This window comes from Phalangium opilio, unplaced genomic scaffold, assembly GCF_054372755.1.
Source record: "Phalangium opilio isolate 3A_F unplaced genomic scaffold, DU_Popi_V2 ptg000031l_1, whole genome shotgun sequence".
NCBI lineage: Eukaryota > Metazoa > Arthropoda > Arachnida > Opiliones > Phalangiidae > Phalangium > Phalangium opilio.
In genome coordinates, this window is record NW_028324158.1 from 8,930,526 (window position 1) to 8,943,428 (window position 12,903).

The window sequence follows — 12,903 nt, forward strand, 5'->3', positions numbered from 1 at the left end:
TACCTTTGGGACTGTTTAGGTTGCCGAATAGTTGGCTTTTGTAGTCGTGTTGTTTACTCGGCCATTTTGAAGTTGGGAACTCCATGAATCTGCTCGTTAGAACAAAACCTCACTGCTTGAATTTGACAAGGGTGTAATCACTTCTTCACTAATTCCCAGTAGAGCGATTGCTGTGAGAAACAGGTCCCTTGAAATTTAACAGCTTACAACTCGTTTAATAATATAAAACGTAATTTAAATTAAATTTTCACACTTCAAACCTTTGAAACCAAAAATTATTACAAAGTTACCTTCATCGTAATAGGTTCGTTTTCATGAGTTAGACATATTTTTTAAGTTATAAAATGAAAAACTGTATAGTACACGTTAATCTATAACCTTATCCAATATCGAAAAATATGTGTATCAATATATAATTTTCAGACAAGGAGTATTGATACCATTTACACCAGGATACCAAGCTACTTGGCGGATAAAATACTGCATTAACTGTAGTCTGCGCCTCCTGTTGTAAATGGTATCAATCCTCCCAGTCTGTAAAATGTGTATACTAAAAAAAAATAAAGGGCAAGATACCGAGTAATATCTTATCAAACCGTTATAATATATCAAGAATATATTCTAGCGAAATATTTCTGTGTATGCCAATATATGGCCGAAAATGTGGACATCGCGAAAGTAGCGTAAGAAAATGTGTATTTTTATTAGTTTTTATATCAATATATACCTTATACCCTTCACTTTTATATACAATGTATATAGTTCGAGGTTTATCATATCCTCAAATACGGGCCCTTTTTTTACTAAAACCCAATATGAGGACCTATACTTGGAGGTTACATCCGACATATTATACAGGTTGTAGCAGAAATGTATAGAGAAAAGAATTCGATATATTTCTTTCTCGGACGGTAGGAAGCTTCTATGACGGTAAAAATACCATGCAGTTTCGGTTTCATACCGAGAATGCCATTTTTGTCAAATAGGTACATGTACAAACTTCCGTATAATATTCTAGGGGAATCGCGTAATCTAGAATTGAACACTAAAATGGGATGAACTCTACTAAAAAAAAATAAGGACTTGGAGAGACTTTCAATATGGCCAGATACATAATTTTCAAACGGAGAATGCTTCGATGAGAATGGTTTTAAACGCAGGCGGGTTTAGCTTTATACGCGTTGCAAAGTCAGGTTGAAAATATGAACTCGAGGAGATGACCGGGTCAGCCCTTGCCTTGTCTTGAAGCGATCGAAAGAACGGTTATGGTAGCTAGCAAAAGTCCATAAATTAAAGTTGTATCAGGTTCCATTGTTGACGTTACCACGTGACCAACACCAACCGTCGTGAGTTGAGAGGGAAAGACACGACAGTAAATCGCTGCCTTCCATCTCGCTTTTTGGCGCCTGCGCTGTAGTCATTTTGTATCATGAGAGTGCATGCGCAGAGACGGAGGGCAATGTAGCACCCCCTTGTATGTCCCAATCCTGAGTGTTGCCTACCACCTTTTTTACGTCTATACAGTCCATTTTTCGAAGTGACTTCACTGGAGAAATCAAAAGCTAAGATGACTTGTGACACAAAGTCACATTTCTTCTTATTGGAACATTACGAGATACGTGGTTTAAGTACTTTAAATTATGTACTTCCGGTACCGTTGAAGCTAAGGATCGGTTCATAAGGGTGGGCAACTGCCCAACAAGGAAGAGCTAGCTACGAATGAATAATAACGCGTTCGTAAAAAACTTCTGATATTACGTTAAAAATCGATAGAGTTTAGGGTTAGGGTTAGGTATATCCGAGAGCGCGCGCTCGCGATCCTAGGCCTTCAATGAGAACATAAGTTTATAAGATATGTTCCATCCATAAGTATGACGCTACCTATACTTCGTAACGCTAGAGACTTACAGCTCGAGCTAGTTCGAGAGAGAACGACAAGCGCTTTATTTTGCAGGACTTCCATCTTTCTATTAAGTCTGCATTACTAAGCCTTTGACAACTCCTCACCAGGCATCGCTTTACCTCGAATCTATGACCTACGTCACTTCATGACAAGCTAGTTCGAGAACGACAAGAGAGAATTGAAGTCCTACACTCGGTGGTTAATTTGCAGGACTTCCAGTTCCATCTAGGTCCTATTTAGTCTGGATTACTAAGCCTTTGACAGCGCCAAGCTCACCAGGCGTCGCTTTACCTTGAATCTATGACCTACCTCATTCACTTCATGACAAGCCCCATACAGTTTGTAACCAGTGACAAACTTATGGAACATATCTTATGATGAGAATTATGAGAATGTGCATGACCCCCCTCTCGTCTTCAATATTAAAGTCAACCGTTACGCATGGATAACGGCAACGTAACCTTTTTTCTCTAACAATATTTCCTGCATGGAAAGGAGGATGAAAAAAATAAAATAAAATGGAAAGTAATTCTTCCATGATCAATATTTTCAACTAGATGGGGCTATTATTTAAAAATTCCAATATGGGAAAAGGATAACGTAACTTAAGAGTTATATTGGGGTTTTGAATATAAATTGGGCTGCTGGAATGGAAACCCAGGAAGTTGGGAAAAAGAAGTTACCAAGCTTATTTTGAGAAATTTCTTTTGAGTAAAAACAATTTCTTTCTGTAGTTAGATTTTGATTCCTGGGTCGTAGCTTATCCTTGGGGTTTGATGTTCAGTGCAGGTTCTAGACCAATCTCTATGACAATTGAAGTAGTTTAAGTTCAAATGTTATAAATATTTAACCTAAGATTAAATACATTATGCATGCACTCTGAATGATTCGAATTTGGTGTCAGTCAGTATTGATTTCAGTATAGTTTTAAGGTAAGAATAAGAATTAAATCAATAAATTAAATAATGGAAGACAAAAGTAAAATAATTAAATGTCAATATGGAAAAGTTCATTGTTAATTAATAAAGCAATTAATTTCTTTATTGCCATAACAACCGCACTCAAAATTCTCAAGACCTTTCATCGCAAATACGTTAAATTAAATCTTAGTTCAAATATTCATTAAGTTTAGGTTAATTAAAAGCATAAGTTTATAAGATGTGTCCCATAAGTTTGTCTCTGGTTACAAACTAGAGCTTATCATGAAGTGATTGAAGTAGGTTATAGATTCGAGGTAAAGCGACGCCTGGTGAGGAGCTGTCAAAGGCTTAGTACAAACTAAATAGGAATATGGAAGTCCTGCAAAATTAACCACCGAGTGTAGGACTTCAATTCTCGCTTGTCGTTCTTACTTACTAGCTCCAGCTGTAAGTCTTTATAGCATTACGAAGTTTATGTAGTGTCATACTTATGGATGGAACATATCTTATAAACTTATGTTACAAGTAATATAAAACTAAAGTTAAAATAGAAATTTTCGGTTCAATAACAACTCTGGTACCGCGGGTCACTAAACAGAGTTCCTAAAGAAAGAAAAAAAGGCTGGCAAAAGGATTGTGAACGATTATATTCTGGTGCATGCAGCTTCTAATTGTCCTCTCACGTTTGTCAGAAAATGAGCTAGCCAAAAATTCCGCCTCTTCGGTTTTGAACCCCGGTAACGAGCAACTTCGCTAACAACCACCGTGTCTTAATTAACAGAAAAATGTGCCCCGCCTTAATACCAAAAACTAAAAGTAACCGGAACTACAATTAACGTTTTGAACATTTCAAGAAACGATGTCTTCCTAAGAAATAAATTCATTCCGAGGAGTAACCGTGGGTACCAAAAATTAAACAGCGGTGTCGTGAAATTCTAATTTCTAAAGCTCGTTCCTTGGGTTGGGGACGCCTTAAACAGTAGTCTAGTACTTTCTTATAGTTTTAATTGAATTCTAGGTCTATAATTAGTTTCAATTCCTTTAGGGGGTACCCATCATGCCCCTGGAGATTTTGAAGACATGCCGGATTTAGTTTTTCACTGAGGTCTTATTTGATAAACCATAATTTAAAAAAAACAAGTATTAATTAATTGTTTTGAGATTGGGTGGGCTTAGCATTGCAAATACGTCATTAAGCAATGAAAGGGGCCCTAGCCCTGGGCCCGAACCCTACCATCGCTGACGTAAGCGTTATTAAGAGGCAGACAAATGCCTAGTTTTACTTGTTATTAAACCAAAACATTTCTCAATATAATTAATATTGAGTTAAAAATATTGCAAATATTGCAAATAGAACAAGTATTAGTTTATTGTTTGAGATTGGTTAGGCTTAGCATTGCAAATACGTCATTAACCAATGAAAGGGGTCCTAGCATTGGGCTCCAACGCTGACATAAGCGTTGTTAAGAGGCAGACAAAGGCCTATAGTTTTTCTTGTTATTAAACCAAAACATTTCTCAATATAATTAATTTTAGGTTAAAAATATTGCTAATCAGAGTGAAATATTTGGAAAATTAAATGCATTGGGTGTAGACGTAGACGTAGACGTGATACAACCATTCATGCAAGTCTAGGAAGGAATGAAATCTATTACGAAATACACTTTAGAAGGTAGATCATGCAGTTAAACTAAAGGGGGGTAGGGTAGGGGCCAGCGCGTCAACTTGATGAATTTCTTTCATGAATTATTTATGAAAAACGCCTGAAAAAAATCAGGACAAAAAATTTCAAACTATTTGCCTGCACGAGGAGATGAGAGAGTAGGATTCTAAATATTACGTTTTATCCCTACCGAAGCTAAGGGCCGGAGACGGTGATATTTAACCCATATTTAAAACTGACGTACCCTGCCTACATCACTCGGTATCTTTTAATCTTGAAAAATACTTGAAGATCGGTCGGTCCTAGACTTTTAGAGGTAGGCTAGGATGGTGGTTGGTAGTAGTAGGTAGTCTTTGTTGTCTTTCTTTCTTTCGTGAGTGATTTCTTGCGTCCCTCCAAGTTCAAGGAGGAAAGAGGTTAGGGTGGGTAACCCTTCGCAAAATCTTCTCGCTTTTCACCCCAAAAAAAAGAAAATGTTTTATGGGTCCCTGTCAAAGCGTCTTCCGTGACTGGCTCCAATTTTCTAACGCCGCTGGTCTCGATTGATTGAATAATAACGGGACAACAGATTCACAGTCATGCGCGTTTGTGTCATGCCCCCTCTCCCCCATTCCCTGTACTGTTTACATATACATATGGAACGCCATCTATATGAACGTCTTCTCGGCTTCCCCCTGTATTTTTTTATTTTTATTTTACAGAGGGGTATACAATACATATCCCTTCTTATAAAATACTCTGGCCTGGGGTATTTGAGGATATGGGGATATGAGGATGGGTCCTTTGACGAGTCTTGAAGTCCCAGCAGCAACCCACCCCGGGTTGTGACGGACGCTTCTAGGCTAGATATTTGCTGTCCTCTTTTAACCTCCATAACTCTAAGCTCACTTTGGTATTTAAACAATGTTTGAAAGATTTCTGAGGAGATTTGTACAGGGTGGTAGGGCTGAATGAAGTACAGGGTGATTTTGAGTTGAAAATGTAATTAATATGATATTTTGCACTCGGGGACTTCGTTAACGAGTTATGATATGATATGATATGATTGGATTGTTTTATGGATGACCCCGCTTAATTTATTAGCATCTTTCAATTTCTTGATTAGATTTAAGGGGTTGTCCATAAAACAACACTTTAATGATAACTTGTTTCAAAATGTCATAGAAATTACATTTTTGACTCAAAATAACCCTGTACTTCGGTCCTTTTTTGCAACACCCGGTATTTGTGGTCAATTTGGTGTTTTTAAATGCAACTACAATAGTTTTAATTACTTATAAATGTGAAAATTGAGCCTAATAATATAGTTTTAAAATATTTTGGAAACTGAAAAGCACATTTTAAGTCCGACATAAGTAATTATGTCATAACAATGTCGCCTTTTTGTGGAATAGCCCTGTTAGCTAACTTAGCTGGCGACTGGTGTTTAACTTCACAGGCAAAGTTGCTATAGCAACAGGACTACGTCATAACGATGTCCATTTTTATTCAAGATTATTTAAACCGTAAATATTTATCAAAATTATTTTCGGAAAAAAATTAAATAAACAGTTTCGATCCAAAATTTAATGATTGATTTATACGTAGTAAATGAGTATTAGTTTTGTTTTTTAAAATGAAATAGTTATAAAAACACTATTAGTTTCCTCCTGAAGATAGATTAAGATTAATTCATTGTTGCTTTTGGCCCGGGGAATATCGTACTAGACCTACACTATCTGTAAGTACCAAATAAATTTAAAACAAAATTAATGTTGATAAATATACAGACACACACTCACACACATCATTTGGTTTTCGACATAGAAGTAAATTTTGTTTAAGGGTCTCGTGACGATGGAGAAAGGATTCGTTGCCCTATTTATCTTTTTATTTTGTTTCCACATATAGTTTTAACTTTTAAGAATATGTATAGTATGATTGGTAAACTTGTCTGTCTTAGACCTAGGGGAAACGAAACGAAAGCACAGGGCAAGCAAACTAAATTCCTTGACTTTGATATAATTCAGGGTTACGGCATAAAAAGAAGTGATATCTAGTTTATTAGGGAGAAGGTATAAGATGCCTAAGTATTCGCGCGCCATAGTCCCAGACACCTTTTCAAAATACAAGGGGGGACGTAAAAGGAGGCCGTACTATTTCGCCTCTCCTCAGTCGGAAAATACAAGTAATTTTTGTCATTCGCGTCGCGCTGACGTGAGTTTTCAAGAACCAATGAGATGCTGGTTGTAATTTAGAGGCGGCGGGGATTAACTCCGGACCTCCGTTTGGACTGAAGATAAAGCTGGCCGCAATGTGGCGAATTTATACCTTCTCCCTAATAAACTAGATATCTCTTCTTGGCCATATAGCGGTAGACAACATCGTTAGTTTTAGTCATGTTATAAAATAAAATATTCTACCAGACTGTTTAATTATAACTTTGTCAGTTTTATCATCAAAAGTAGGCTTAACAAATTCAGACTAAAGTTCATGGTGTAACATTTCACGCTTCAGACTTACTCGATTAAAAGTTATACGACATTTTATGCCCACGAGCGTAAAGCGACGTCTTATTCCTTTTAATCTTTCGAAACATCAACTCGTCAACAAAACACTTTTTCTTGTCTTCGTATGTTCTCTTTCCTTGCAAGCCACTTTCTAATCTGGAAAAGTCTAAAACAGAGTCTTGATCATTTCATGACTTAGATTAGCTGGAAGTAGCCAAAGCGTTGGATACTTCATTTCACTTCTGGGGCATTTTAGAAGTGTATAACTTAAAGTATACCACATTGGTCAATGGTATAATAAGGGTTATTTGCTTAAACCTTGAAAAGTTATCGAGGGTCAGAGGTTAAGTCCCCTCTATAAACCATTACGACGGCAAAAGATGGTAGAAGACCCTCGGTAAACATGGACCAAAGAGCTAGGGTATAAAGGTTGGATTAGAATTAGGCTTGGCTTTGAGAGTTTTCACTTAAACTTCCGGTGTAAGCGCCTCTTATTGGTTGAAATACAGTGAACCGGAAATTAGGAGGAAAAACATAACAAATAAATAAAAAAGAAAAAGACATTACCAAAGATGCTTTCTTCAACTCCCCTTTATACATATCCTCTTTGTGCTCACATTCTTAAGACCGAAAAAGCCTACTGCGCAGGCGCCATAACCTGATATTACGAGACTAGTGCTCAATGATATTAGGTACTGATGGGTGAACCCGGTTCAAGAAAAGAATACCGAAATTCAAACCTTAATTTCGATCGAGTCAACACCAAGTCCATGCAGTGTTAGAGTTAAATATTCCTGGACGTAGTGCATTGCTAATTTATTCATGACGCTATTCTTATTTTTGTTTAAATGTCCAACCTCTTTAGTCTGGACTGTCACCCGATTCTTTGGCTATCCGTTTTCGTAGATTAATTAGGTTGCCTTTGCGAACCATTCTTCACTAGAGTCTGTAGCAGGTTATAGTAATTTTAACCCCTCTATATCGTATACACTGTGTCTAAGGCTTTAAACCTTCATAATTTTCCTTACGGTAGTTTCGAATTAGCTGGGTTCTCTCTATGTACATTGGTGTCTTGAAGAATCTTCGAGAAGCTACTCTGACACCCCATTAATATTCCAGTCCAATTAAGATAATCGGGAGGCGAACAGCTCAAAGGGAATCCAAAGGGGGTGGTTTAAAGGATACGTATAACAGAGTCAGATAGGACGTTAGCCGCTCTCACTCGCCGCTCGCCACTGAGAGTGAGAGAAATTCTCTAAGACAGAAATGCCTGAATTTATTAGCCTTTGGCAAGTTAGCGAATATTCTCTTCTTTTTTTTTAATTTTAAGGAATGAAGGATGAAGCAGGAGATTCGGTGATGGCTGGGTGGTGATGTCATAAGTTTATAAGTGATATGTTCCTTCCATAAGTATGACACTACCTATACTTCGTAATGCTAGAGACTTACAGCTCGAGCTAGTTCGAGGGAGAACGATAGACAAGCGAGATTTGATTGGCTATACACTCGGCGGTTAATTTTGTAGTCTATCTAGGCCTGTTTAGTCTGTACTAAGCCCAAATTTGACAGCGCCTCACCAGGCGTCGCTTTACCTCGAATCTATGACCTACTTAAATCACTTCATGACAAGTTCCAGCTTGTAACCAGTAACAAACTTAGGGAAGGAACATATCTTATAAACTTATGCTGTTATATTGTTGGGAGCTGGGTGGTATCTAAAGTGTGAAAGCTAGATTGGGTTAAGGAATGATCTGAACACGATTATTTTTATTAGTTTTTTTCTTCAAATTTTGATTTTGATTAAACTGGACAAGCCTAGTATGTGAATTTTATTAGAATAATTTAGTTTTATTAGCATATTTTTGACACATTTTGTTTTTCTATTTGATATTGTAAGCTTAATTTATGAGTAATTATTTTAAAGTTAAATATTTAAATAATAACTCTATATTAAGATAAAATGATTAATTCTGAGAACTATAGAACCTAATTATAGTATATTTTAATTTAGCTAGACCTTTAAGAGTAAATTTGTTTAAAATGAAACGTATGCAAGATCAGGTCCATACACTAATTAATTCTGAGAATTTATAGTGAAATTTACTTAGTAGGTAATTTTAATCTACTTAAAATTGAGCTATACAGTTTTCGAAATTATTTTTCAATGGGGTACAAATTTAATTTTAAAGAAAATAAATAATTGATATTATTTTTTCCAATAATTTAGATGGATAGACACGAAGTTTCGATATTAATTATTTATTTAATATTTTTAATCTGCACTTAAAATTAAGCTAGACAATTTTTGGAAATTATTTATCGCGTACAAATTTAATTTTGAAGGAAATTAAGTTATCTTAATTTATATTAAGTTCTTTAATAAATGCGATAAATAGTTAATAGACCGAAGTTCCGGTATTCATTATTTATATCGTATAAAAAGGAAAGACATTAGGCTTTTAAAATCTATTTAATTAACTGTGGAATTCAACAGAATTGAATTTATAAATTTATAAAATCAGTCTGTCCCTATACTTGTTCATTTTAAATAGGGATTCGTTCATAGTAAAAAGAGACTTGTTACCTTTATCTCCAACCGGAGATAAAATAGAAAAATACGCAACCACAGCTAGGAGAGAAGCAGAAGATGGTTATCTCGTGTCCCCGTTAATTCTTCTTAATCCTTCGCTTCATTAAATGCAAATGATGGAAAAGCCTTCATTAGATACCGGGGGGGGGGGGATATTTTTCAATTGAAACGAGAAACGATCCATTGGAGGAGAATTTTCTAGGATTTAGGCTTAAGATCGAATTGCGCGGGAAACTCGTCGTCGTGTTTGTTAAGGATATTGGTTGCTAGACAACCATGCCTAGAAAATTCCTTCTTAAATTGAAAAGACGTTTGGGTTTTAAAAAGAAAGGGGGAGGGGGACTCGCGTTACCTTTTAATTAATGCGATAGAAGACACCCACCTAGGAATTTGTTCTGTACTTGAACGAGAGAGACTTGGAATAGGAAACTAATTAGATTTAGTTTCTTGGGGATACGGGAATGGACGGTAAAAATGAAGTTGAAATTTAAGTAATTATGTAGACCTTAATTGCTTTTGTATTATTAATATGACACTGTTGTTTACTGTCTATCGATTTTTCATATGACAATTAATTACTAAGATGAAATATTTGTGAAAATTAATTATTACCTGCTAGAATTGTTTGTTTTATTTTTTTAATCGAAAGATCGTGTAAAATAATGATTTTATCAATTGGAACCATGTTTCTATCTACAATATTAAAGGAGATACAAGAAATTAAGTTTCCGGAATGGATGGCACTACGCGTTGGGCTTAACCGCGAAGTACTGGGAAATACCCCTCCCTATTGGACGACTAGTAGCATCTGACCGATTCGTCCAATAAGAAGGGGCACTACCCAGTGCTTTGCGGAGAAGCCTAACGCGTAGTATTCATTAAGGAAACTTAAATGCTTGTATCTTTCATAATATTGTAGATAGAAACATGGTTTCAATTGATATATTCATTATTTAATACGCTTTTTCGTTTAAAAAGAGAAAATTCTAGAACGAAGTATCCATTTAATTAAACATATTTATGACCTCAAATATCTTAGATCCCAGATCGAATTTTTCAAATTGGGTTTCGTCACGACACAGACAACTTTAAAATGTCTTTAATTTGGTATAATTATCAAAATAGTTCATTGAGAAAAGTTGAGAAATTTATCGAGAATTAATGTGAAATTTCAAAATGAAATCAAAATTGAACATATAACTTCGAATTTGCTTATTTTTGATTTTTAATTCTACTTAAAATTATCCCAAATATTACCCTCACGTTAAAGGTAACGCTGTAAAATATAGTCTAGTTCGGAGATACCATTATAGATATGTATAGACTTAAAAAACAAGACCTTATGGTTGGATGATAGTAAGTTTGTGTATAATTTTTATCAGTTATTCAGTGGTGGCCTTTTTAATAGCCTCTTTCTTATCTATCTACCGTATAAGATGTTTTTAAGGTGCGGCTTGCCACGTCGATAGTCACGTGGGTGCGTTGCTTTTTCCAAGAAACATTTTTTTCCCTCTCCGTGAGAACCTTTTTCTTATAAGATTAAACGATTTTTATAAAGAAAATAATAAATCCTAAAAGGGCCATTATTTTAAACGTCATACATTTTTAACGACGCAATTTTTATGGCTACCGACAGTAACCTGACAACCGAATTAATTTCTTTTTATTTTTGGAAAGAAAATTAAGTTATATTAAACTTAATTTATTTATTTAAGAAAAAAAGGGTGAAGGAAAGATTTTATTAAATTTTTTTATCATTTTTATTCAAAACAGAGTGTGAAATATTTAGTTTTCTTAAGCAATGAATACTTAAAATTAATGCACGCTAACGACGTTATTGTAAATATGCTTTATTACCCATATGAGGGATTGATTAAATTTTAGAAGTAGGAATGGAGAACAGAGTAATCTGGGCGCGCGGACGGAGGTGTATGAAAGAAGAGCCGAGTCATAGCGACAGAGGTAAAAAGGAATTGTGTATTTTTCGCCGTCCCCGTCAGCAACGTCATCAAAACGTAGTTTAAGTGAGCCAATGAGATAATTTAAAATGTTCGTTACGTGTTTGAGGGAGGGGGTCTATACTGGGCTATGAGTCGGACTGAAGTAAATACTAACCGTTCTCCATTCTTACTTCTAAAATTAAATCTATCCCTGATATGCTTTATTACCAATATTACATTACAAAACATCAACCAATATTTTTATATTCTGAAGTATGTAGTCACCAGTCCATTTATTTTAAGCATCGTTTTGTTAAGAAAGCAGTGAGATATACAGTATTTTTCCCCTTAACACTCGCTAGAGGGCTTTAGAAAATTTTCCGGAAATATCCGTTATCGAATTGTTTGTATTTCCGGTTAGTTCTCATGGGCGAGAAGCGAGTGTAGCCACCACGAAAACGGTATTTCTTTTGCTCCCCATCCCCATCCACATCTTTCTCTGAGTTCTAGCTCCGTTTGTCCTATCAACCCAAGCCTGTAAAGTCCGCTTTGCAGTGAAACTTTCAAAAGAAATATATTTATTTTTTTGTATTTTTTTCTCGCCTCTTTTGCTCGAGGAAATTCCCGTTTTGTTGGTATTTATTGGAGAGCTTTTTATGGCTTATTTTCTCTCTCTCTCTCCTATGGATTCATCCCTTCCCTTCCTTTCTACCCCTTTTAACTGCCTTTAGGGATTATGGGGCGTCACTCTATTTTCCCAGATTTTTTTGACGTGTTCTATTTTGTATTCTTATGAGGTTTAAATGCGCTCCCGCGTCTCTATTTTTAAATATACATGATATACACGAGTGTGAAGGAATTTCCGACTTATCCGAATTTGTTCTTATTTAGATGTCCATCGATTCAGAGATTTAGTTGGCTGCTTTTAGTTCTTATTTTATCTATTACATTGTGTCAGAAGTATGATTAAATGAGGGTTTAATTTCTTCATCGTTTCAAGGTCGGTGTGTTGGTAGGGTTTATCTTTTTCATAGTTTCAAGGTCGGTTTATTGGTAGGGTTTATCTTGTTCACCGTTTCAAGGTCGGTTTATTGGTAGGGTTTATCTTGTTCACCGTTTCAAGGTCGGTTTATTGGTAGGGTTTATCTTGTTCGCGGTTTCAAGGTCGGTTTATTGGTAGGGTTTATCTTGTTCGCGGTTTCAAAGTCGGTTTATTGGTAGGGTTTATCTTGTTCGCGGTTTCAAAGTCGGTTTATTGGTAGGGTTTATCTTGTTCGCCGTTTCAAGGTCGGTATATTGGTAGGGTTTATCTTGTTGTCCGTTTCAAGGTCGGTATATTGGTAGGGTTTATCTTGTTGTCCGTTTCAAGGTCGGTATATTGGTAGGGTTTATCTTGTT

General features: G+C 35.7%; 1 protein-coding gene and 1 long non-coding RNA gene across 3 annotated transcripts in view; one reads left to right on the forward strand and one right to left on the reverse strand.

The window, feature by feature from the left end:
• Ten-m (teneurin transmembrane protein Ten-m) overlaps positions 1-12,903 on the forward strand; it is a 415,273-nt gene that overhangs the window by 321,825 nt on the left and 80,545 nt on the right. The gene's annotated exons all lie outside the window — the stretch shown is intronic.
• On the reverse strand, positions 7,266-8,308 carry LOC149690430 (uncharacterized). The gene is made up of 3 exons (XR_016383733.1): positions 8,004-8,308; positions 7,716-7,921; positions 7,266-7,633 (listed from the first exon to the last, which is right to left on the reverse strand). It is a non-coding gene; the product is annotated as an uncharacterized LOC149690430 (long non-coding RNA).